The 25,051-nt window shown below is 40.7% G+C and overlaps 1 protein-coding gene and 1 pseudogene across 2 annotated transcripts in view; one reads left to right on the top strand and one right to left on the bottom strand.

Annotated features, from left to right (window-relative positions):
• Window positions 1-25,051, bottom strand: part of MYO1D (myosin ID) — a 350,569-nt gene that overhangs the window by 110,017 nt on the left and 215,501 nt on the right. The window lies entirely within an intron of this gene.
• On the top strand, window positions 15,599-22,194 carry LOC132355813 (small ribosomal subunit protein eS24-like; annotated as a pseudogene).

Raw genomic sequence — 25,051 nt, 5'->3', positions numbered from 1 at the left:
GGAGAAAATCTCTGTGACCTTGGATTGGGCAAAGATTTCTTAGAAATGACACCAAAAGCACAACCCATAAAAGAAAAAAATACTGTTAAACTAAACTTCATAAAATTTAGAACTTTTCTCTAAGACAGACACTGGTAGGAGAATGGAAAGACTACCCACAGATTGGGAGAAAATATTTGCAGAGATATATCTGATAAAGGACCTGTGTCCAGAATATATAAAGAACTCTTAAAACTCAACAACAAGAGAGCAAACAAGTCAACTTAAAATGGGCAAAAGATTTGAAGTCACTTTACCAAAGAAGACCTATGGGTGGTAAACAGGTGCTCAACATCACTAGGCACTACAGAAATGCAAATTAAGACTACAACAAGATATCACCACAAGCCTATCAGAATGGCCAAAATAAAGACGAAACAAAGAAGAAGAACAACAACAAAAGTGACAATACCAAACAGGATGTAGAACAATCAACTCTCATACATTGTTGGTGGGAATGTAAAATGGTACGATCACTGGGAAAACAGTTTGGCAGTTACTCAAAAAGTTAAACATAGAATTACCACATGAACCAGAAATCTCGGTCCTAGGCATTTATCCCAGAGAAATAAAAATTTATGTTCACACAAAAACTTACACATGAATGTTTACAGCAGCTCTATTCATAACTGCCCCAAACTGGAAACCACCAGAATATCCATCAATAGGTGAATAAGCAAACTGTGATACATCTATACAATGGAATGCTCTTCAGCAATAAAAAGGAATGAACTAATAATACAAATTATTGATATGCATCACCATGGTTTATTTTCAAAGGCATTATGCTGAGTGAAAGCAGCCAGTCTCAAAAGGTTACATACTATACGACTCCATTTATGTGATATTCTGGAATATAGTTGTCAGGGATCGGGGTCAGGGGGAGTCTGATACAAAGGAGTTTTTTGGGGGTAATGGAATGACTCTGTATCCTCATTGTGGTGGTGGTTACAGAAATCTATGCATGTATTAAGACCCACAGACCTGTATACAATCACCACTACCAAAAGCCAATTTTATCTATTATACGCAAATTAAAAAAATATAGCTCCTTGGTTATTTTGATCCCTAGATCCACCTTGGTCAATAAAGCAGAAACCCGAGTGATTTCTTATTCTGTGGTTTGTTCTTCTATTGCAGAAAATACCAAAGTGCCACCTCCTGGCTGCCACAGGTGCTGTCAGTCTGGCAATCAGCTTTGACAGGATGCCCGCTGGGGGCCACGCAGAGTGCCAGGCAGACTGGGGGTGGGGATGGAAGTACCAAAGGTGCAGAAGGTATAATCCCTGTTCTAGGGGGATTCATGATCCAGTTGGATGAGTGGAAGAGACACATACCCAACAACTGAAGAACACTTTAACAGTTCATACGTTTGGAAGGTCATTTAGTCTCATGCCCATATTTTACAGATAAGAAAACTGAGGCTCAAAGAAGTTAGCTGACTTGCAGACCCTGAAACTGGAACTCAGGCCTGCAGACTGACCCAGACCCATGTTCTTTCTATCACACTAGGCTTTTCCAAATATCAAGGACAAATGAACATTAAGCTGTAAAAATAAGCATCCCTAAATGTCACATAAATTAATTTTCATAGCAGGTGAGTTCTTAGGTTGATTTTAAAGAATACCAGGGTCAGCGCTCAATGGAGAGAAGGCAAAATATTCAAGGAGCTGGAAATCATTTGACAAACCTACGTTAGATCATGGGTTTTCTGAGGCCATGGATAAGAGAATGTAACAATCTTTCTGACACTTAGATGATTTTTTTGTTTTTTTTTTGGTTTGGTTTGGTGTACATTGGCTTTTTTTAAAGTTCTTTTTAAAAATATTTTATTGAAGTATAGTTGATTTACAGTGTTGTGTCAATTTCTGCTGTACAGCAAAGTGATTCAGTTATACATATATATACTCTTTTTCATTTCTTTTCCATTATGGTTTATCACAGGATATTGAATATAGTTCCCTGTGCTATACAGTAGGAACTTGTTGTTTATCCATCCTATATATACTAGTTTGCATCTGCTAACCCCAAGCTCCCAATCCTTCCCTCCCCCACCCCCAGATGATTTTTATATGAGTAAATTAAAAATATCATTTTCATTTAAAAAAACATGTTATGTCCATGATCCTTCTCTCTCATTTATTTTATATACAAAATTCAAAATGAAATTTATGTAGCACTTCACAGGAGAGCTTGATTAAAGCCTAATAAAATGAGAATTCTAACAGCACCAACTCTGCCTGCATATCCCAGGAACATTAGCTGCAGGGGTCCGGGGAAAGGGACCGATTCAGCAGTGAATGCTGAAACCATCCAGATAGAAGGTCCCTTCCTGGATGCTGTCGGGCTAGAGCAGAGGCGCCTATGACTGTTTTCTCAGCCACCTTCCCACCTCGGGGTGTGGGCTTCCCTTCCTGCCCTTCCCTATTCTGCCCTGCCTGAGAGGCTTCACCTGGATGGGCATAGGAATTCTTCATGTGTGTTCTCAGGCCTATGGGCGTGCCAGAGCCCCAGCAGAAAAGAGGGAAAACAGCACCTACTTTCCTCTGCTGCACAGATAATGAAAGATTAAGATCCTGTTGTCACCAAGGCAGGACAAACAGCATCCAGGATGTCTCTTTTGTTCTGGGAGACAGGATGCTAGATGGGAAAAAGCAGTGGAGTAAGGGATGACCTGGGTGCTCACCTCAATCCAGCCGTGTGAGCCTGAGCGAATCATTTAATTTTGGGGGAGGCCATCTGTCTCCTTTTCTGCAAGATAAGGATCCTACTAGGTGTCTCATCTACCTCATAAGATTGTGGCAAGGATCAAATAGGAGCAACTCAGAGGTATAAAAAGATAAATAAGCAAAACCCCCTGCCTTCAAGGGTTTTTACACTCTAACGGAAGATATGCCAGCAAAATCTGAAAAACTTTACACAAGGTACCATGCCAAGGGAGGTACTGTATGCAAATACATTAGTTAGGGAAGGGATCCTACCTCAGTTATCTTCGGGCAGCCAGAACACACAAGTAAGTTCTCTGAACAAAAGTGAAACTCCTTATCAGGGCTTCCCCCTACTAGTTGCCTTCTTATTTTTCATAATCTGTGAGATCTCTATGCCATGATAAATCTAAACCTTCCTCTTCTTTGGTTTTGAAGGTTTGAGCAGGGCAGATACAATCTCTGATGCTAATCTAACTCAATTCTCCTAGACCCTCCTCCTATGGAGGATCAAACAGTGAACATAACCAGACAAGTAAAAAGAACGTTATAGGGCTTCCCTGGTGGCGCAGTGGTTGAGAATCTGCCTGCTAATGCAGGGGACACGGGTTCGAGCCCTGGTCTGGGAAGATCCCACATGCTGCGGAGCAACTAGGCCCGTGAGCCACAACTAATGAGCCTGCGCGTCTGGAGCCTGTGCTCCGCAACGAGAGAGGCCGTGATGGTGAGAGGCCCGTGCATCGCGATGAAGAGTGGCCCCCGCTCGCCGCAACTAGAGAAAGCCCTCGCACAGAAACAAAGACCCAACAGAGCCAATAAATAAATAAATAAATAAATAAATAAATAAATAAATAAAAATTTTAAAAAAAAGAACGTTATAACTTTCTAATCATTAGTAAAAAGAGAATAAATAAAACTTGAACAACATAGCAACCAGAAAAAAAAGAAGGAAATAGCACAGAAGTATTAAAAATGGAAAGCGTTTAAATAACACAATCAAATTTAAGAAAACAAAATTTGTCAGTTTCTATAAGAAATGTGAATGGGATACAACTCTTTTATTGGATGAAAATGGGTCACGGATTAGGTCAAAAAAGAAATTTAACTTTACTCTGTTTATAAAAGATGCATCTAAAACAAAAAGACATAGAACAAAAATGAAAGGATGGACAAAGACGTATCAGAAAGAAACTAGGGATGGGAATAGGAATAACAGACAAAGCAAAATCCAAGGCAAAAAACAAAACTTTTTCATTTTATATTGACAAAAATATAACAAAAAATGAAAACCACCATCTTCATGCACTGAATAACATGTTACTGAAACATACAAAGCAAAAATTATTCTTATACAAAAGAAATGGACCAAGTTGTGATTTTAGTGGACGACCCAGTGCTTGGCAGTTCAAGCAGGCAAAAAGCAAATGAGTATGGAGAGTGGCTGAATAATCAATGTATTTGATTATCAGTTACGTGGAATTTTTACACACATTTATTGTGGTCCCTGAAAGATTTACACATATGTATTATGTGTTGGGCCAAAAGTAACATTCCTTTCCCCAATTACAAAAAGTAGGATATGCACTGACCCTAATCACAGTGCAGTAAAACTAGAAAATTATATAAAGGTTAACAACGCAACCTTATCACTGAGAATTTTTTAAAAGAACTATCTCTTTAGGCAACTCCTGGATTATAGTTGCAACTACAGACAATGAAGAAGTTAATGAGAAAGAGAATTTTACATCAGAATTCATGGATGCAGCCAAAGCTATATTCAAAAGAAAACACATTGCCTTAAATACTTTTGTTATTAAATGAGAAAAAAAGGAAGTAAATTAAATACCAAAAACCTAGAGAAAGAGCAAAAGAAATCTATCAAGGTAAAAATCAGTGAAGATAAAATCAGAAATCGATGAATGAGAAAAACAATATAGATGATAAACCCAAGAGCTGGTTCTTTGAAAAGACCACTAAAGAACCAAACCCTTGGCAGCGTCTAATCAGGAAAAAACAAGGCAAAAACACAGATATCTAACATGAGGAATGAGAAAGAGATTTAAGAAAAGGTGTGATGTCTTTAGAAATGATGAGAATAACATCTGTAATTTCCTATTAATAAATTAAGTATTTGTGAAATGCATGCTTTTATAGGAAAATACAAATTACTAAAAATTGACTCAAAGATAGATGAAATAATCAGAATCAATTCATAACTAGGGGAATTTTTTTTTCACGTTGGCAGAAAACACTCTCCTAAATGTTCCTGGGCACAGATGATGGTAGTATAGGCCATCAAGCCCCAGGTAATTCCTATGCTATGGAAAATGCTCTAGAACATAAACAGACACCACCCCAACTCATTTTATTGAATCCTGGTAGCAAAACTTGATGAAGATCTCTTTCACACACACGCACACACACCTAGAGACCCGTCTCACAAGGACAGACGCAAATATACAAAATAATTAACAAATTCAATTCAGCAGGCTAATACACCATGACCAAGAGGGCATGGTTCACAAGTGTAAGGATGGTTCACTAATAAGAAATGCATCCATATTGCTCAGCTGATTAATAGGTCACATTTATGCGTTATCTGTGTGTTTGTCCCACTAGAATTATCTCCTTGCTTGACAGCTTTCACTTTTTCAAGGCAAGTATGAAGTTGTGTCCTTGTACTGTTTTTATTTTACAGTATTCCACGGTATATAAAACAGTATCTCTCTCCATAGAAAGTTGGTAAATACTCAAATGTATTTATTATCATATCAACCCTACAATATTAGTTTTAACTTTTTTCTAACCACTGGTAATCTTTGGCAGCAAAGCATTGTGGATAAAGGAGAGAATAGACTTCCTCCCCTGTAGAAAAGTTATTACTGGACTAGAAACAAGTATCATGACTGAGCATGGAGACTTTGGCCTGGATCTTTTAATACAATTTTTAAATGACAGAGACTAAGTATGTTAATAGATACTGTCTTTTACTATTTTTATAAATAGCAGGTAAGAAAAGAATTAACTGGAAATTAAAACATATGACCCTACTCACACCAAAATACTCCATACATCTTGACCCATCAGTCAAATAGGATTTTAAAAATTGAGGTATAAATTATGTACAGTAAAATTCACAGACTTTTAAGTGTTTAGGTAGATGATTTTTGACACCCAAATCAAGATACAGAACATTTCCATCATGCCAGAGAGTTTCCTCTGAATGTTCTTTTTTAAGACTTAGTTCTATATTTGTAAGTCAAATTGGCTTACTTAGCTCTTGAGAGCTAAAAAGATTAGCTCATTACTTAGACCTAGAAAGCCAGAGGTCCACTATAGTAAGAACAAACTCACAAAATACTGAATTTTCTCTTTATCTTTTCTCTATTTTCATAAATTGTTACCATTAGGATTATGAGAATTTTACAAAGAAAATAGTTAATCTTTGAAGGTGACAAACCAGACAAATGCTGTAATGGTAATCTTAAAGGAACTATTTTTTTTTTTTTTTAAAGAATGAGCAGCTTTTTTTTTTTTAACTTTGGGTTTCTTTATTTCTTTATTTATTTATGGCTGTGTTGGGTCTTCGTTTCTGTGCGAGGGCTTTCTCTAGTTGTGGCAAGTGGGGGCCACTCTTCATCGCGGTGCGCAGGCCTCTCATTATCGCGGCCTTTCTTGTTGCGGAGCACAGGCTCCAGACGCGCAGGCTCAGTAATTGTGGCTCACGGGCCTAGTTGCTCCGCGGCATGTGGGATCTTCCCAGACCAGGGCTCGAACCCGTGTCTGCTGCATTGGCAGGCAGATTCTCAACCACTGCGCCACCAGGGAAGCCCTTAAAGGAACTATTTAAAATATGATAATAATAGAATATAGGTTTATTCAAATTGCTTGAAATAGGTAGTTTGGAATTTAAACTATTTTTTGGTGGTCTATATATTCTTCTCATAATAAGGTTCATTGCAATAGAATTTAACTTCATTTGATTTCTCTTAATGACAGATAGTCCTTGGTTTCTAACCTCCAGTTTTCAATAATTAAAAAAAACTTATGTTGAGGCTCTAAACCCACAGTTGTTGGATTGGGTTCAGCCTCACTTTGTAGGACAAGAACAGGGACGGGGTTAATACTTCCCCAAAGTCCACTGTAACCACAAGTCATTTTGCTTGCTGTCTTTTTTTAAAACATATATCCACTCTTGTAAAAATTCTTTCAGGTCATTACAGAGTATTGAGAAGAGTTCCCTGTGCTATACAGTAGGTCCTTATTAGTTATTTATTTTATATATAGTAGTATGTATACGTCAATCCCAATCTCCTAATTTCCTCCCCTCTTTCCCCCTGGTAACCATAAGTTTGTGTTCTACATCTGCGACTCTATTTCTGTTCTGTAGATAAGTTCATTTGTACCATTTTTTTAGATTCCACATATAAGCGATATATTTGTTTTTCTCTGTCTGACTTACTTCACTCAGTGTGACAATCCATGTTGCTGCAAATGACATTATTTCATTCTTTTTTTATGGCTGAGTAATATTCCATTGTATATATGTACCACATCTTCTTTATCCATTCATCTGTCAATGGACATTTAGGTTGCTTCCGTGTTTTTGCTACTATAAATAGTGCTGCAATGAACATTGTGGTGCAAGTATCTTTTCAAATTGTGCTTGCTGTCTCTTTTGCTTCATATTCTATCTTTATTTCTCTGTCTGCATCTGTACGTGTGTGCACAAGCTTTGTCACTGAAAACTGTGGGGCCTCAAAATGCTAGCAGTAAATTCCAGGATCCCAAACAACAATTTCAAAACACTGAAGACTTCTGGAGAATGTGGGAATCACGAGAAAGGGCCCTGATACTTTATGACAAAAATCTCTAATAATGTAATAGGCCATGAGCCCTTGAGCTCTTGTGACTTTGAAAAGAGTTAATCTATTAAAATGGTGATCAACTCCTTTAAAGCCATCCAGGTCTGACCAGGGAGGAGAATGCATGCCTTTTTATAGGGCTTCCTGGCTAGTTTTCACTCTGGGGCCTTCTTGTTCCAGACTTACTCCCAGGAAGCAGCTACTCCATGTCTTCTTGAGTGGGGGGATCTCTTCTCTTCTGTGGTTAGTGCTCTCTGCAAACACCTCCAAGGGACTTCACTAACTTGGGGCTGCCCCCCACCCCAATCAGGGATGTGCTTAAAACTCAAAGAGCTTTCATAAAATTGTACGAAAATCATTTCGTTTCTTCAGGTATCTGCTTGTATTGTGATATATACACTTGGCCTTTGGGATTTTCTATTCCCTACTTCAGTTCTTTGGTTTGACAGCAGAGTTATAATATTTATGCTCTTTTGATCTCATTTAACAAATTGATTTGGCTGCTCAATGATGGAGAACATTCTGTTCATTCTGTTTTCCATTCAGAAGCTTGGAAGACAGATGCTCTGACTTTCTGTAGGATGCCTGGTGACTTTATTTCTTGCTTTGTCTCCCTGTTCTCTGTTCATCTGTCTCTCCCGATCTCCCTTCTTCTCTCCCTTTCCCTCTTTCTTCCTCCTTCTCTTCCTCTCTCTCCTTGGCCCAACTAGCTATAAATCAGAGATCTTAATGAATCAGATCTGTCATAGAAATAATGCAGAGTTTGGGATAAATAAGAGTTTATCCCTCATCATTTGGAAGCAATGCTTGTGCCCTGAGCCACTATGTAGGGGTGGCTCTATCCCGAGGTCACTGTGCTGTGAGGATCTCAAGCCTCTTGGAGAGGTCAAGGGTTGACCCTCCGGTCAGCAGTCCTGGTACGAGCCCTTCCAGCCCCAGCGCCAGAAGAGTGAGCATATGAGGGTCCCAATGATCCCAAGCCTCAGTTGTTGAGTAACTTCCAGCTTTTGTGTCTTCCCAACCAAAGCCCTAGGTATTGTGGAACAAAGGTGAACTGGCCCCATTGTGCCCTTTCCAAATTCCTGACCCATGGAATCCATGATCATAATAAAATGGTGGTACACTACTATATTTAAAATAGGTAACCAACAAGGACCTACTGTATAGCACAGGGAACTGGGCTCAATATTCTGCAATAACCTAAATGGGAAAAGAATCTGAAAAAGAAAGGATACTTGTATGGGTATAACTGAATCACTTTGCTGTACACCTGTAACTAACACATCATTGAATCAACTGTACTCCAAAACAAAATAAAAATTAAAAAAAATAATAAAATGGTCATTTATTTTACTCCACTAAGTCTGGGGTGGTTGGGTACACAGCAATAGTTGACTGGAATCAAAATTTGGGAGCAGAGAGGTGCTACTGTAACACAATACTAAACAGCTGGCACTGGCTTTGTGAAGTGGGTCACAGCTGGAAGAGCCTTGAGGAACCTGCTGGTGGAATCACGATGGGCTTTAAGCAGGTGGTCACAAGGGCCTGAAGGGAAGCAAGTCAAATATGATTTCAAGCTTGAGGAAAGGGGACCCTCGATACAAAGTGGCAGGAAATTTGACAACACTGTTGACTATGGGAAGGTAGAAAACAGAAAACGTACCTAACAAATTCAATGATCTAGATAAGGATTTCTAGACAGGACACTGGAAGTGCCATCTGGCTGCTTCTTGCTGTCTATGAAAACACGTGAGAGGAGAGAGATGATCTTAATACAGAACTGTTCAGCTTTCATGCAAAATTTAGAGGAAATATAAAGCAGCCTGCACTTGCTGGGTTTGAAAATAAAACTGTTTCTTATTCCCAGCTTCTCCAGATGGCAAATGATTCTCAAATTGGGAAACGGTTTCAGGGCAATGATCAAGTCCAGAGCGGGACTGTAAAATCCTTTGTCAAAACCTCAGAAAGATCTAAGGCAGTGTCGCATAGAAACTTCTAGGCAGATTAAAGATCTTCAGGGCGTGTCTTTCTCTATTAAACAATGGGGCTCTTAAGAGTCTTAGGGACCTTGTCCCATAGTAGCTCATAAGGAGCCCCAGGTACAGGAGAGCTTATCTTGCAGAGGTTTGTGGGCGTGGTTTCAGTGGATTATAAATTGATGCACAATAAGTCCACCAAGATTTCAAAGGAATTGTATCAGGTTGGACTGAAAGGGACAGAGACGTTACAAAATGTGCAGAGGCTTTTGCACCCCCAACCTTTGATGGGCAGGAAGCAGACCAAGAAGGCTACTTAGTTTCAAACACAAATGGCCCTTGACTATTATGTGCCTCCCATTTCCCATCTCTTGGAATGGGGAGTGTCTAGTGGGGTATCCCATCCCTGTGTCACCATTGTATGTTGGGTATGTGGGGCAGATAACTTGTCCTTTTAAGGACCTGAGTTTCACAGGTCTTCAGATTGAAGCACTCTAGTTGAGGAACTGCATCTAAACTGACTTACATGATGAGATCCTGGACCACAACCCTGAACCTGATGACATTAGGGGATGAGACTTTGGGGCATCTTGGGTGGGGGTGAGTATATTTTGAATGTCAGAGTAATGAAAATAATTTTTTATTTTTTGAAAATAATTTTTGACGAAGGGGTAGACTGTGGAGGGTTTAAAACTTGTTCATAAATCCTTTGACATTCCTCCCATTGAGAGACGGGGGTCTCTGTTCCCTCCCCTTGAATCTGGGCTGATCATAGTACTTGCTTCTAACCAATAAAATGCAAAGAGGTGATGCTGTGTGACTTCCGAGGTTAGGTCATAAAAAGGGGATGTAGCTTCTGCCTCGTTCACTGGGACGCTCATATTCTGAGCCCTAAGCCCCCCGTAAGAAGCCTGATTACCCTGCGGCCACCATGCCATAAGGAAGCCAAGAGTCTCCGAAAGGGCTCATAAGGCTCTCCAGTCAGTAGCCCCGGTCTTCAAGTCCTCCAGCCCAGGTAGGTGTCAGTCATCGAAGTGAATGAGCCTTCAAATGATTCCAGCTCTCAGCCCTTGAGTCGCCCCCCAACCTTCTAGTCTCCTCAGCTGAGGCCCCAGATATTGCAGAGCAGAGACAAGCCATCTGCTTTGCCCTTTCTGAATTCCTGACCTAAAAAAACCTATGACCATAATAAAAAGGAGGTGGTTGTAAGTTTGGGGTAAATTGTTATGCAGCAATAGTGACCAGAAAATAGAGAAATCTTAATTTTGTAAATGTGTCATGGAAAGAATGCATAGTTCAGGATAACTAAGAGTTTATGCCTTTACAAACAAAAATCACTTTCAACAAAACATTTTTTAAAAATTTTACCATGTTGGAAGAACATGTAAGAACACACTCTCTTTCAGAAATATTTTCCAGCTTCATTAAACATTATAAAGTTATTCTTTTACTTTCTTAAGGATTCAGAGTTGTTATGGTGAACAGTAATAAGTAAACGTGCTTTAAAACAGATGCCTCTTCAGGGCTACTGGCGTTCCTATGACCATACCCCTTGGACCACATGTTCCAAAAATCATGCCTGTGTGTGTAAAGCACATGACATTCTAATGGTGAAATAGACCCTTTTCTACAAAATACGTGCCATGAGCAGTAACCAAAAAATTGTCTTAAAGCCAGTTTAATCAACTTTAGGCACAAGCACTTAGTTATAAGCCTAGTACTATTGATCAATATTATTCAGGTCAATGAAAATCATTGTCATCAACTGACAAAAGGGCTAAGTTTCTACTATTTATCGATAAGGCCTTTCAACCCTTGATTTTAACAGCTTCATGAAAGCAACTCAGCAAAACTCTTCAATAAATTTCCAATATCAACCCATCTAGCTGCACTGAATAAATGACATCTCCATATTCAACTCCAATTTCTTCCAAATATTCCTCATCCTGACAGGGATTAAGGGCACCGTCAAGAAGAAAATTTACAACCTAGATAATGTTCCCATCACAAACGAACTTTGTACTTTACGATACAAATTCCTTTAGAGAGAGTTACCCAGGAATCTGGGCCTGCCATAGCCTCCTTTATTAATTTAAATGTTTGAGTCATTTTTCCCTTTTGGTGCAAGTACCTCATTTGTGGCGTGCAAGTTTGACTTTTTCATATTTAGATTAAGTGTGTCAAATTCCTTACTAGAAAGGGGGTTAGAACCTACCAGTTCATGGGTATCAGCCACATGGCTAATTGTTTTCTTTTTGCTAAAAATCTCAGACAGGCCTATTGGAGGTCTCTCTCTTAGATTATCTGGCAGTTTGAGTTCCAGGGTTTGTCTTGCAGCTTGGTATTCAGTAGTTTCATGAAAAACTGAATTTTAATTCCAAAAAGACTGCTCTGAGGAGACAGCTCAAGAAATCACTCCAACAAGCTTTTTAATACCAAGCCATCTAGTAGAACTAAACTGAATCGCCTCAGAGTCCTCCTGTACTTTCAGTTTTCATATATTGCAACCATCAATATGCCTGCGTGCGAGAGACTGGCTCCTGCTTAATTACTGCTTCAGATTTATTGTTGTGGGCTTGGGGACCAGATCATCAGATTCATCACAAGGGTGCATGAAGCAAGATAAATGGCCCAAGAGGGCCCTTCTTTAGAAAGAGCATGCAAAATTTAGTACACAAACTCCATCACATCTATCTTGACTCTGCAAAAGTTGTAAAATTTCTCCACTTATATTCTATTTATCCCCTATGGTTCATTTAGGCCAACGTTCTCAACCCCAGCTGCATGTTAGAATCAGTGGGGCTACTCTGATTTATTTGGTCCTGGATGCGGCTGGGCATCTATAGTTTTTAGAACCTCCCCAAGTGATTCTAATCACACACCACCATTGATTTAGGTAAAACCATTACATAACTTCATCTTAGACACTCAAATTATCACTTTACAAAGCTAATTGTTTTACTAATCAAGTTTTATATGATTTTGAATTTATTTTCTTTTTTCTCTTAAAATACCAACTTAAGTTACTCTCCTTATTGGCCTTTTCATTGAATTTTTTTTAACCTTACAAATTAACGATCCTCTCAATGCAGAGATTATTCCCTCATAGTTTTAGGTTTCCTTTCCTTATCTTATGTTTGTCAGCAAGTTGAATCCATGTAGACTAGTATTGCTCTATTTTAGGGATGATGAGTGACTTTTGATCACATCCTGGTCATTCTGGGTATTATGTTATGAGACTCTGGATTTAATGTAAATCTACTTTGTCAGGCTTCTGCTGAAAAGGGACCAGTAGGGGAAGGAGGCACCAATGCTTTACTGCAGGGTGGGAGGAGTGGAAGTCCAGGCCCCACTTGGGCTCCTCAATACCACCCTGCTGGGGAGTATGAGAGGCACCTTAGAACCACCAGGAGCTGGTGGAAAGCTAGCTCCTCACCTGGCCTCCCCTGACTCTATGGAGAGGGGAAGGGGCACCGCCCTTTCCCTGGGTGGGGGGGTGGTGCAAGTCCAGGCTCCCCTTTGGGTCTCTTTGATGCCACCCCAGTGGGGACAGGGAAGGGTACCTCTTCGCTTCAGGAAAGGGTAGAGGTCCAGGCCTTCTGTGAGGCCTTTGCTGATGGAAGTTAGGGGGGCCTGCAACCCTCCTAGGTGTTTTTCCAGAGAATGTTTGCTGTCAAATAGGCTGCCCATGTCCTGGTCCTTGGCAAGAGAGAGCAAGCTTTTCTTGTCTGTGCCCATCTGGATAGGGGGCTTCTCCAGCAATGCAGTCTGGGATGTACAGAGACAAAAAGAAATCCCAAGGAGCTCATGGTCATGTTGCTTTTCAAGTCTTAAAGTCCCTAGCTGGTTCACTTTCTCTCCACCTTTCAGAGTCTTCTTAACGTTTGTTTTATAATATGATGTCCAGGGTTTTTAGCTGTACTTAGCAAGGAGGATAGGGAGAAATGCATCTATTCTATCTTGTCCAGAACTGGAAGTTCCAACTCTCTATTCTAGATCATGCATGCAAATGAATTAGAAAATGTGGCTTTCTCTTTAGTGAGTTCATGATGCAGCTGGGGAGCCAAGAGGCATATATTGCAGGAGGGGACCACATGGGCTTAGTGGGAGAGGGAGCTGCAAGTTTCCCTCTCCTTAAAATACCGATAATTCTCCAATGCGAATGTCAGCTTAGATATTTCTTGGAGTGCCAGATGGGTATTTGGCCTGTCTGGGGAAAACTCAGACAGGGGTCCCGTGGAGGGCCCATGGGGACAACAGATTTGACTTAACCAAGATGAAACTCATTACCTTGCCTTAACCACTGTCCTTCTTGGGGCCCTATTTCAATTCGGTATCACCAGTGGCACCATGTCCCAAGCCCCAAAGAGTATTTACTGAATGGTAGTTATTTCACCAGCCTCTTCCCAGTTCATCCAAACTTTGTAACGTTGTCGGAATTAGCTTCCTAAAAAACAAACCTCTTCAGGCCTCTTAAAATCTGTTGCTCTGCGTTGCCAAAAGCAGTCATTCACAAATCCCTTTAAGAATATGAAAAAAGCCACAGGTACTCTGTATAGAAAAGTGCACAAGTGTTTGCATATACTTATGAATCCCTGAAACTCTTCCTTGTCTGAGAAACCAGGTCCACCCTTCCTCCACACTCTCTCAGCAATTCATGCTGCTCTGTTTTAGCATGTAAGGAGTTGTCCTGCGATGATGTCTGTATCTATTTGCCTCACCCACTAAACAACAAGCAGAGGCAGTCTTTTTCCTCTTTATTTCTAGCACCTAGTACAGTGCCATAGCGCCGCAGTAGGCAGCAGACAATCACGATTTACTGAATGTGTGGAGGACAATGAGTAAAAGGTACAGATGAGGTCGAAGGGCCCTCTTTGCTCAGGAAACTCCGATGGTTCCCATGTGTTCCTCTTTATCAAAGCCCTACCCTTCATCGTAGCCTTAAAAGCCCTGTTCTCCTGGTAATTTCCCCTTTCTCTCCTCACCCTCTCTGGATGCTCTTATCCACTCTCACGGTTTAAGCTACACCCACTCACGGCTTCCAAATCTGTCTCTATTCTGGATCGTTCTCTAGACAGTTAATTGTCTAGCGGGCCTCTCCATTTTTCGTTCCTCAGACTCCTCAAATGAAATCCATTTAGGACTGAATTTATTTCCACCCTCTCCTACCACATCTTTGTTTCCCCCCACCTACATTTCCCATCTTGGTGAGTAACCATCACTGCCTACCCAAGTTGTCCAAGAAAGAAATCTATGAGTCTAGACCCTTTCCTCTCAATGCCCAAGGCCTTCTACTGCTTAAATAGCTCTAGAATCCAGACCTCTTGACCCCTTTAACTGTCCTTGCTTGAGTTCAGGCCCTTGTAATTTCTTTTTTTTAAATATATATTTTTAAATTTATTTATTTTATTTTTATTTATTATTTTTGGCTGTGTTGGGTCTTCACTGCTGCACGCGGGCTTTCTCTAGCTGCGGCGAGTGGGGGCCACTCTTCGTTGCGGTGCGCAGGCCTCTCATTGCGGTGGCCTCTCCTGCTGCGGAGCACGAGCTCTAATCGCGCAGGCTTCAGTAGTTGTGGCTTGAGGGCTCAGTAGTTGTGGCTCGCAGGCTCCAGAGCGCAGGCTCAGTAGTTGTGGCGCACGGGCTGAGGTGCTCCGTGGCATGTGGGATCTTCCTGGACCAGGGCTCGAGCCCGTGTCCCCTGCATTGGCAGGCGGATTCTCAACCACTGAGCCACCAGGGAAGCCCAGGCCCTTGTCATTTCTTAACAGGATTATAGCAGCAGCCTCTGAACTGCTTTCCCTGTCACCAGTCCTGACCCCTCTAGTGCATTCGTCAATGCCCATTTATTGAGCACCTACTATATGGCCACAGCCCTTCTCTCATGGAGTCTATGTTTTAATAGGGAGTAGGGGGAGCCAGAGCGTAAACAGCTGTATAAGGTGACAGTGGTGACAGGGTCTATGAGGAGGAATATAGTAGCAGTACCGAGGGGTAGAGAGGGATAGGATGGATGCTTCTAGAAAACCCCTTGGAGGTTATTCTGGGCAGAGAGCTGAATGAAGTGAGGGAGCCAGGCAGTTATCTGGGAGGAGAACACTCCAGGCAGAAGGACAAGCGAGAGGACAGAATAAACGGTGAGGACGCTGAGGGCTGACTTTATCCCACCCCTCTGCTGTCCACAGGCACTGGACTGCCGGTCTGCAGGGGGTTTAAGAGCTGATAATTATTGAGCATTTTACTATGTGACAAGAGCTACGCTAAGGACTTCACATGCATGACTTCACACTTGTTTACATGCACCTCATTTCAGGCCTCAACGCGCCACTGCGGTGGGTGCTATTGTTAAAATGGGGCATAAATGCAACAACTACCCTCATGTTTCCACATATCCTAATGCCTGTGTTTGCCAGACACTGCCCACCGGGATGTGACTCTTCTTCTGTCCTTTACCATTTAGAGCGTAATAGTCTTTAAATGCAACGTGAGATATTTTTACAGTTCAACGGGCTTCGTGAAATGGTAAGGGATGGAGGAGCAGGGGAGTAAGGGCAGACACTGGAGGAGGCTTCCTATGGAGCAAAGTGACTGTTCCGTGCACAGAAGCCAAAGAAGTAATCTAGCCATGTCAGGAGAGAGGATCCTGAACTTGTCCACTCTACCTACCCTGCCTGATGTATCTCCATCCCCGACACGTTGTAAAGACGTCTTTATTTAGATATAATTCCAATAAAATAAAATCTTTTTTTCGGTCTGTTATGTCAGAAAATCAGATTCTCCCTGCAGTGCATTAGAACTTTGCTATAATCATTCAGTGTAAAGAACGTTTGCTCTGAACCTCAACCAGTAACAAAGAAATAAGCTCATTTATTTAATACCTAAGAGTTCAGGACCAGTGCAGGACTGCCTCCCAGTGATGTGGGGAGGGTCAAGTGAGACAGTGTATGGTGACGTCCATCACAAGGGATGGAAGTCAGCAAATATAAAGTGATTATCTCTACTACTCTTGTTGAAGGAAGATCTTCCGATGAGACCATCTGCAAACATGAAACCATAGCCAGTACCTTCAAGAAGATTTAATTTTTGATACAGATCACAGGATCCCGAGGCTTTCCAGAAAACACACACACTCTCTCCCTGTCACTTTCCCACCTATGTGTGCACGTGCCCGTGTGCTTGCACGCGCACACACACACACACACACACACAGAACTGAGAAAAATCTAATGGCAGAACTGAATTTGGGGGCAAGTCCAACTTTGAACAGATGATTCCAAGAAATAGCTAGAACGACAAAAGTGAATAAATTTGGTTAACAGAATAGTTAGATCAGTGGATTGCCTCCCTGGCTACACCCTAGGGACCTTTAAAACATGCCGGTGCCTACCCACAGAGACTCAATTTCATTCGTCTGGGATGTGGCCTGGGTATCAGAATTTTAAAAAAACTCCCCAAGCTATTCCAATGTGCGGCCAAGGTTGAGAACCCCCGAGTTAGAAGCTACAAACATTTTTGATTTGGGCTTGACAAGTGGAAACTAAATGAAATCAAATTCAAATCTCCTAAGTATCAGGTTAGCAGTGAAAAGCACCATATTTTTTTCTGGCCTGTCTGAGACTATGGTACCTTTTCCTACATGCTTATTCTTGGAAAAGACAGGATTGCAATTAAGAGAGAAACAGCTGTGCAAATGGAAGTACAATGTGGCAGCTCGATTCCAAGTGCTGTTTTTTTTTCTCCAAAAGAAATGAAGCAAAAGGTTTCCTTTTTCTTTTTCTTTTTGTACCCTAATGCACCACACCTTGAGAGTCCTTGACAGGTAGAACACGGCTGGTACACAAGCTCTTGTCTTGATTATGTCATTTCCTGCGGGATCCCCAAGGCCTACAAGTCACTTATCCTCAAAAGGTTACGATGAAATATTTTAGGAAGCAATTATTATTGTAAGAAAAGACCTAAATAAACAAGGAGAATGGGGGGAGAGAAAAAAAGAGAGAGCATCACACGCAACTAAGCCAGAAGATGCTTAGCATTACGGCTCACTAGGGCTTTGGGGCTCTGGTGTCTGAAAATCTGTACTGAAATCCTGCACTAGTGACCAATACCTCTGGGAATTGTAATGGTTAGAGACGACTGCTTATGGTAAATGGTACTAAGCAAATCGAGTTATAATGTCGAAAGTCAGGGCTTTGGGGCAGGAGGTAAACTCCATTTTCATCAGTACTGTACTTGGAAACTCAAGTGATTCATTGATAAATGATACTTAACTTCCTGCATAGAATTCTTATAAAGATGGAGACACAGTATATTCACATCTCCTAATAGGGCTTCCCTGGTGGCGCAGTGGTTAAGAATCTGCCTGCCAATGCAGGGGACACGGGTTTGAGCCCTGGTCCAGGAAGATCCCACATCCCACATGCCACAAAGCAACTAAGCCCGTGCGCCACAACTACTGAGCCTGCACTCTAGAGCCCGATAGCCACAACTACTGAAGCCCATGAGCCTAGAGCCCGTGCTCCGCAACAAGAGTAGCCACCGCAATGAGAAGCCCGCGCACCGCAACAAAGAGTAGCCCCCACTTGCCGCAACTAGAGAAAGCCCGTGCGCGGCAACAAAGACCCAACGCAGCCAAAAATAAATAAATAAATTTATAAGAGAAAAAAATCTCCTAATAAATGCCTGACACTGGGCATGTGACTAACGTTAGTTCTGCTATTTCTTTCCTCTTCTTAAAATAGGATCTGAGTTGTATGCGTTATTCATCATAAAATGGGAGGCGGTGATAGGAGGTTACCATCGGGGTTGTGATTCTGAGGGCTCCAGGGTCTAACGGAAGCCAGGTGCCACTGCCTGTGAGCTTTGTGACCTTGGCCATTACTTTACCTTGCTGAGCGACAGTTTCCCCTGGAGAGGAAGGTACAGTCATCTGTACCTATACAGCTGCCACAGGCCTGTGCTGGGCGGGCTGGTTCGCTTCTCTGCCTCTCCCACGGGCCTGTGGGCAGACTGAGTGATAGACTATTCCACTGTTAGTGCCTGGCAAATGCACAGCACATAGTAGGTGTTCAAAAAGGCTGACTGCGGAAAAGAGAGCTCTGATAAGACAGTTGTGTAAAAGGAAACCTATTACTGCAAGGTTAGTGACGTCTGTTTCTGCAAATGCACAGATCTTTTATGTGCACGCCTGCATTCAGGGCTTTGTTTTAAAAGGATCTTGTTTCTAGCAATCTGACCTCTGGATAAATGAGGTGGTGTCATACTAATTTTCTTATGCTTTATTTTTAAAAAGGCTTTGTGTTTCTTTAACAAGATAGCTTTCCAAAGGAGTCATGCATTGGTTCTAATGATTGTTGCTTTCAGACACCGCTTTCATACATCTTTTACATTTGTAATTGAATTTCCAAGCACAGTACTAATGAAAATGGACTCTACCTTCTGTCCCAAAGCACTGACTTTTGAAACTGTAAGTCGGTTTGCTTATTTAGTATGGTTTAGCATTAAGCGGGGGTCTCTAACCGGTACAACAAAAGGCATTTACTTCCAAACACATGTCAGGAAAACAATCAATTTCAGGTTAGCTCTGAAATTCTGACTTTTTTCTCTTATTTAAAAAAAAAATGAGATAACATGGCTAGATGTCACATTTCTTAGAAGTATTTTAAAACCATGTGGCTCACTCAGATCCAATCATAAAATAATGGAATGCTGAAAGAAATTACAAGGAGAGTGGACCATTTCATTGCCACAGCATCAGAGCAAGAAAAGATTCTTGAAAAATTAAACTGAAACCCTAACATCTTTATCTTTTAAAATTCTTCTTTAATATAGACATTGCTTTTTTTTCTAAGAACGGAGGTTTCCAAATACCCAATATTGCTAAGCAATGCTCTTTGTTGTAACAGGCAAAAATATAAACGTTTGCACAAGATATTCAAAATAATAATACAGCTTGCAGGAACTGCTGAGAATTAATTAGGAAGGTAGTAGGCTTGTTACCCAAATAAATAAATAAACCCGAGTGCACTCAGTGTCTGACATTAAGGGGTTATATACTTTCCATTAAAGAGGACTAATAAATATAGTTTAAAGGCTCGAGGGAGGAGTGAGAGAGAAGGCTGGCGCGCACCAGCTCAGGCGGTGCCAGACGTCAGCTGACTGCCTCCATTGAGATTACCATGGAAACACCTTCTCCTGGGACAATGCCACGAGGGCAGGGTGCTTTAGAAATGGTGATGGGGAGCAGAGCCAGCAGGCCCATGGATTTTTAGCAGGATTCAGCCCTGTAACATATTACAAGGACAATCTATCTTCCAAATGAAACAGTATCTTTCTAGCCAGTCGCGTCAGATAGAGTAATAAACCATGATGCCTGGCAAAATTACAATCCATTTACCTCTACAAAACAGTCACACCCTTTCAGATAATTGTCTCTCTTCTCTCGCCCGCCCGCTTGCTTCGTATTCTCCATAGGACTAAAGGAGGTATTTGCGTAAATTAATTGGCTGCTTCCTTAGCCATCAAGCCCATACTGATAAAAAGGGACTATATGAAATAGCATTCAAGGGCAGATTCAAATATTTTTCAAACCAACCCATCAGGCAAAACCAACACAGTTCCCCCAACAAAAGGGTGAGAGGAGTTCCAGCTGAGGTCAGGTTAAATGTTTCAGTTTATGCGGTCTCCCTCGAAACCGGTGAACAGATTTCATGTTTACGCAAATTAAACTCAGTCTTGGCAATCAGCTCCCTGAGCGCCGGCTGGGGAGAGCCCATGCCCACAGGAACTCGAAAGGCAGGGGCAGCAGTGCATTGATTCGAGCAATGTGCCACAGCCATGGGATGCAATTTTCCCCACTGATTTATAGCGATCTCTAGGATGATACACAGAGTTAAAGAGGTTGTGACCAGAGTTTTGCATACAACGTGACTAATTGTGTGGGCTACTTCTTGCCTTTGTTCTCTGCATCAAGCTGTGGCTACCACGAGTCTCCCTGCTTTGCAAAACATTTGGATTCTGATCCCACTGCCCCCCACCCTGTATAAATTTTAACCTTTCTTGACAACTGTTTTGGAATTAATGCTTTATTTCGATATTACCATTTACAAATATAGTGTTGAGAGTGACTCAAGGGGGATGACACTAATTTGACAATAACACCGATTCCTAACCTAACTAACTATGCAGCATTTGTACCTAGAAAGTCACTCTGTGGTTAATAAAGGGGTCACCTGTAACTTGAGTGTTTCATCCTCAGATTTCTGTGTACAGTTAGTTGACCATGCCATTTGTGAGGGTATTCGCAAAAACCTTTCACGGTTTCCTATTTTTATCTTTCCTGTGAAGAGTGACTGGAACCATGGCTAAATGATAAATTGACTGAATAATTTTTGCTAATGGAAGGGAAAAAAAGGTCTCAAATTTATCTTTTAATTATATTTTGTTTAGGCTTATGTAAAGATCAGTCGTTATCTCCTGAACACAAACGAACTAACCACAGAGAGGGGAGAGATGATTCTTGTAATTAAAGATTGACTGAGACCCCAGTGTGTGCTGGGTTATATAATTTAGGGTAATAGAAAAATATGTGATACCACTACACACCTGTTAGAATGGCTAAAATTAAAAAAAAAACAAACTGGTAATAGCAGATGCTGGTGAGGGTAAGAAGCAACAGAACTCTCAATCATTGCTGGTGGGACTGCATAAATGACAGTCACTTTGGAAGACAGTTTGGTAGTTCTTATAAAGCCAAATTTGGCCTTATCACAGGAGCTAAAATTGCACTTGAAGGTATTTACCCAAATGAATTGAAAACTCGCGCCCATACGAAAACCTGCATGTGAATGTTTCTAGCAGCTGTATTCATAATTGCCAAAAACTGGAAGCAACCAAGATGTTTCAATTGGCAAATGGATAAACAAACTATGGTACATCCATACAATGGACTATTATTCAGCAATAAAAAGAATAAGCTATCAGGCCACAAAAAGGTATATAAAAACCTCAAATACTTATTGCTAAGTGAAAGAAGCCAGAAGGAAAACGTTACATACTGTATGATTCCAACTATATGATATTCTAGAAAAGGCACAACTATAGAGACAGTAAAATGATCAGTGGTTGCCAGAGGTTTGGGGAAGAGAGAGAATAGTTGTAGAAACATATAAGAAGTATCCAGGTTTTCCTTCCTGGCTGCCTGAGGATCAACCACCATTAGGAATGACACAGTAACTATCTGGACCAGGAAGTTCATGACCAACCAACTATGGAAACAAATGGTCACTGATGTCCTTCATCCTGGAAAGGCAACAGTATCTAAGAAATTTGGGAAAAACCAGACAAAATGTACAAGACTACACTAGGTGTCATCTTTGTGTTTGGATTCAGAACCATTTCAGTGGTGGCAAGATAAATGGCTTTGGTGTGATTTACGATTCCTTGGATGATGCAAAGAAAAATAAAGCCATACATAGACTTGCAAGACCTGGCCTGTATGAGAAGAAAAAGACTTCAAGAAAACAGTGAAAGGAACACAAGAACAGAATGAACAAAGTCAGGGGGACTGTAAAGGCCACTGATGGTGCTGACAGAAAGAAGGAGTCAAGATGATGCAGTGACTTTATCTGCTGTGATTGTGCAGATTTTAAATAAGAGGATTAAAAAACTGTGAAAACTTAAAAAAAAAGAACTATCAAGCAGCAAAGCGTTGGAAGAACTTTGTTATAAAAAGAGATTGGGAAAAGGAACTGAAAATAACAGGTATTGTTACTGATGGGCAACTTATTAATAGGTAAATACTTGATGGCAATATTTATCTTAAGTTTTTTATGCTAAATTCTAATTGTTCACAGGAAAACATGGGATCTGTTCTACAAGCAGTTAGAAATTTAGGCTACAGGGAGGGCAACATAATAATAGCTTGGCTACAATGAAACATTTTCCAAAGGCGATCCACAAGGCAGAGTTTGCTGTATGTGTGCCTTCTTTGTTGAGATGCAAGGTATAATCTGAAGTATGTGGAAGTGTACTATTGAAACAACAAAATTAACACCTCCTGATCTAACTTCCAGTTTATAGGAAATACAGGCACTAGGAGAGTAAGTTACATGAACCATGAGGAAACAATCAGACAAATCCAGATGAGACCAGTGCTGGACTCTTTAAAAACTCAGCGTCAGACTTGAGGATACGGGGAGGGGGAAGGGTAAGCTGGGACGAAGTGAGAGAGTGGCATGGACATATATACACTACCAAAGGTAAAACAGATAGCTAGTGGGAAGTAGCCGCATAGCACAGGGAGATCAGCTCGGTGCTTTGTGACCACCTAGAGGGGTGGGATAGGGAGGGTGGGAGACACAAGAGGGAAGAGGTATGGGGATAGATGTATATGTATAACTGATTCACTTTGTTATAAAGCAGAAACTAACACACCATTGTAAAGTAATTATACTCCAATAAAGATGTTTAAAAAAAATTAAATAAATATTGTCCCTTAAAAAAAAAACACACAAAAAAAACAACTCAGCGTCATACATACCAAGTGTTAGTGAGGATGTGGAGAAACCAGAAGTCTCATACTGAAGGGAATGTAAAATTGGAGCATCCACTTTGGAAAACAGTTTGGTAGTTTCTTACAAAGTTAAACAAATGCCATATGGAATAATTCCGTTCATAGATAGCCACCCACGAGAAATGAAAACACATGCCCATGTAAAGTCTTGTATGAGAACATACGTAGCAGCCAAATGTCCATCAACTGGTGAATAGAGAAATGAAATACAGTAGATCCATGCAATGGAATATTACTCAGCAATGAAACGAAAGGACCAATGATATATGGAACATGGATGAACCTCAAAAACATTAGGCTGAGTAAAGGAAGCCAGACACAAAACAATATCTATTGTTTAATTCTGTGTGCATGAAATTTCTAGAAAAGGTAAAAGTATAGAGACAGAAAGATCAGTGATTGTCTAGGGCTGACGTTGGGAGTGGGGATTTACTGCAAATGAGCACGAGAGAACTTTCTGGAGTGACAGAAACGTTCCAAAACTGGAATTATGTCATGTTTGTACAACTGCATAAGTTCACTAAAAGTAACTGAACTGTACCTTACAATGGGTGAATTTTGGGGTAAGTACTCTAAATGTATTAGTTTGCCAGGCCTGCCATAACAAAGTACCAGACCAGGTAGCTTAAACAACAGAAATCTATTTCCTCACAGTTCTGGAGGCTGGAAGTCCAAGACCAAAGTGTGGGCAAGGCTGGGTCCTTCTGAGGCCTCTCTCCTTGCTTGCGGATGTCTGTCTCAACCTGTGTCCTCACATGATCTTTCCTCTGTATGTGTCTGTGTCCTAATCTCCTCTTCTTATAGAGACACCAGTCATAGTGGATCAGGGCCCACCCTAATGCTCTCATTTTAACCTGATTACCTCTTTAGAGATTCTGTCACTAAACACAGTCACATTCTGAATTACTGAGGGTTAGGACTTCAACAAATGAATTTTGAAGGAACACAGTTCAGCCTATAACAGTAAATTATACCTCAGTAATGCTGTTTTAAAAAGTCATTATAATGAAAAAAAGGGTGTGTGTGTAGAGATACAGTTTTGGACTAAAAGAGATGTAACTACCAAATTCAAAATATGAACCTAGATGGGATTTTAAAAAAATGGGTATAAAAGACATTCTTTGAACTACTGAGGAAATTTGAATATGAGTTGTCCAACACATAATGGATAATGATTATGTATTATATTAAATATTATGGAAATATTATTAATTTTCTTAGATATGAAAATGGTATTGTGGTTATGAAGGAGAATGTCCTTATTCTTAGGAGAATGCACACGGGAGCATTTTAGTGGTGAAGTGTCATGAGAGAGAGAAAACAAATACGCCAAAAAGTAAATTAAATACTGAATCTAGGTGGAGGGCATATGGGTGCTCCCTGTAATATCCTTTCAACTTCTCTGTACATTTGAAAAATTTTATAATAAAAAGTCAGAAGAATAGAATTAGCAGTGAACTCTGAAGGGGTAGAAGGTTCTAAAGGTTGGAAATACACCTATATCAAAGATTTCCTTTATTCCTTTCCTTCCTGGCTAATTGAAGTAGAAAATATACTCTTCTAAAGCTCACACCCAGTTATAGCTTTCTATAAGTGAGAAATGGTTAGTGTTTGTTTCTACTATTGATACGTAAAATCCAGAATAAAACATACCACAGATTTTAGAATTTTTAAAGGTTGGCAGGGAGGAGGCCAAGGAATATGGTTATAGCTCACTTAGAGTAACAAATAGGTAAAGACCTTTTTTTTTAACATCTTCATCGGCGTATAATTGCTTTACGACATTGCATTAGTTTCTGCTATATAACAAAGTGAATCAGCTATATGTATACATATATCCCCATATCCCCTCCCTCTTGCGTCTCCCTCCCTCCCACCCTCCCTATCCCACCCCTC

This window comes from Balaenoptera ricei, chromosome 20 (assembly GCF_028023285.1).
Source record: "Balaenoptera ricei isolate mBalRic1 chromosome 20, mBalRic1.hap2, whole genome shotgun sequence".
NCBI classification, from domain to species: domain Eukaryota; kingdom Metazoa; phylum Chordata; class Mammalia; order Artiodactyla; family Balaenopteridae; genus Balaenoptera; species Balaenoptera ricei.
This window is presented reverse-complemented; position numbering and strand designations above follow the sequence as displayed.